Raw genomic sequence first — 2,984 nt, forward strand, 5'->3', positions numbered from 1 at the left:
TGAACTTTGATTCAAGCTGTTTCTCAGTGTTGTGATCTATGGCTTTGTTTGTCTGGGGAGCCTGAGAAGCCATCTCTCAGTCCTTCGCCTTCTGGCTGTTAGACGCTGCCTCCCCGACGCGCATGCACACACACACACACACACACACACACACTTCGAACAACCACACACCTAGACACAAACACACATCTAGAAACACGCACACACAGACACAGACACACACACAGTGTGACTCCATCTCTAGGAGTTGCAGCATCCAAATCCAGGTTAAATGCAATTCTGTGGTCGAGGGCAGGGCAGTATGACTAGCAAGAGGGCGTGTGTGTCTGTGTATACGTGTCTGTATACCACGTAGGCCTACCCTGCGCAGTCTAAAACACAGGTCCGTTCAAAATGCATTGGGGTTTGCTGTATCACACCAAGTGTGAACTTGTGAACATATCTGCACTTCACTAATGCTCTGTACTTCACACCGTGCTATGTTCTGTGAGGTTCTCCATCCTCCCCCTATTTGAGAGCTCCTTTGTCCTGTGTGGGACGAGCGTCTGTGATTGACGGCAGCTCTCAGATTGATGGTAGCAATTCGTGAACAAAGGCTTCTCTCACGGTCAGCTTTAAACACAAGCCCCGCCCCCGTCCCCCAGAGGCCCGGCCCAGCCGGAGGTAGGGATGCTTCTGGAAGGGATAACAGAGATGTTTGTAGAGCTCGCGGTGGCGGTCCCAGGAGCCACGCTCCCTAACGGATCATATTTGTTGCGCCCTGCAACAACACCTCCCACACTCGGGATATTGTGCCAATATAGGCAAGGACTGTCATCAAAATACATCAAGCTCCCGCCAGATCTAAAGCTACATTTACATTTAGGGCATTTAGCAGAAGAAAGAGGATTGACAAACATTTCATGCACAAAAAGTGTAATAAAAACGGGTAGCGGATAATATTACAAGCACCGCATATTGTCAACATGTGTAAATTAGGGAATCAAGCGATTTGGGGAAACTAAGTGCTTAATTTTCCGCTTACATTTACATCTTACATTTAGGCGTTTAGCAGACGCTTTTATCCAAAGCGACTTACAATGAGTACATTTGTCAGAAGAAGGAGAAACAATATATCGTTGTCGGTACAGTAAGGATGTTCATAGAACCAAGTGCCAAGCACTAATATTGGCTAGGTTAACCCATTCCCCACAAACAACAAAGATAGCTAGGATAAGATGCTACACAATGCTAAGTAGGCTACTATTTTTAAGTGCAGGCAAGTAGGCTACAACATACAATAAGTGCATCCACACACGTTTCCCACACTCGGGCTGTACTGCCAATAGAGGCAGGATCTGCCCCTAAAATACCCCAAGCTCTCCCCTAATCTTAAATTCATATTCTTCTCTCCAACGATGGAAGTTTTCAGCGTGCTGAAGTCTCGGGGTGTCATGTGATCGGAGTTGTCAGGCTGCTGAAAACGGGATGAAATTCGGGAGCGGCTGAGGCCGGCTATGGGCATGAATATGCAGACGTATTGATTATACGTGGTCACAGCGCCGCCGGCGGTAATTGAAGAGGACAGCTCTGCGGTGTTCGTTTTTTGTAAACACAAAGGGATGCTCCTCATCTCCATGAACGCAGCGGTGACTCAAGTCTGGAAACGGATCAACGTTTATTAGCTTTACTACCTGTGACGCCGAGGTTTATGACTCAAGAGGAGAAATATTAAAATTCAAGTGGCCGTATGAGCTGTTGAATATCAAACATCTTACATTGTGGTCTTATTTACATTTAGTAAATTTACTACATTTATTTAGCGCTTTTCTAGCCAGCGGCCACTCAAAGCGCGTCACAATATCGCCTGACATTCACCCATTCATGCACACATTCACACACTGACAGTGGTGTCAGCCAGCTCGACTGGAGCATTCATGGTTAGGCCGGCGTCTTGGTCAGGAACCCCTCAGCACACAACTAGGAGGAGCCTGGGATCAAACTAGCATTCTTCTGGCAACCCGCTCTACATCCTGAGCCACATGCCGCCTATAATAATTGAACCTGCCTTCAGATTTAATACACATGTTTTTTTCCCTCCCCAGTCAACTGCCAGCATTCCCCTTTGCATTGACTGCAATGTCATCATGTTGTGTGCAAATCCATGGCACACAAACAGAAATGCTAGCCACCTGACATCCCTCTATATACATGTAAATGCAGGGAAATAAAAATATGAAGACATTTAAATGTTAATGTCTCTTGTTGTCTGTAAGCCAGTCAAACAGGCCGGTAAACACGTCTTTCATGGGAAACATTGCGCCTTTGGTATTAACGAGTTGCCCAGGGGACAAAGACCCAGCAAAGCGGATGCAACAGAGAGAGGGGATAAAAAAAATGATGTGATTTAGAAATGAAACGAACACAACACATGCAAATGAAATCCATTGGCTCGTCGTGGTGTGGCACCAAGCTAGCGAGGACAGGAACATCTCTCACTGAGGGATAGGAGACACACAACACAAGTGGAGGAACGCAAAGCCTCACTTCTTAATAGATTTTTTCCTTTCCCCCGTTTGTGTGTGTACACGTCACCAAGAAAAGCTGCGGGGGACGAGTTCAACTGCATTAAAAAGCATTGAAATAATCAGTTGTGATGCCTTCAGCGTCAAGTGCCGCTTTTTTCTAATAAAAGCAGCATGCGTGTATTGTAGTGTTGAGGTGTAGCCTTTCAAAGGCTGCCACATAGCGCACACATGAATAGAGTGCGTTTGTTTATTCCACCTCAGGAAAATTCTCAGAAAATTAGCCAACAGATTATGCTCTGCCACTATTCCTGCTTCAAAGACACTGCTTTAATTCTCTATTTTTTTATTTGTACTTCCTTCCAGCTAACACATCTCTCTGGGCAAACCCTGAGTGATAGTCTCTTCTCCCCACGCTGTAGAAAATCTGGTTTTATTCCGGCAACACCTCGCCACTCGGAGAATCATGCCATGCGTGAC

The sequence above is a fragment of the Gadus macrocephalus genome, chromosome 14 (genome assembly GCF_031168955.1).
Source record: "Gadus macrocephalus chromosome 14, ASM3116895v1".
Lineage (NCBI taxonomy): Eukaryota > Metazoa > Chordata > Actinopteri > Gadiformes > Gadidae > Gadus > Gadus macrocephalus.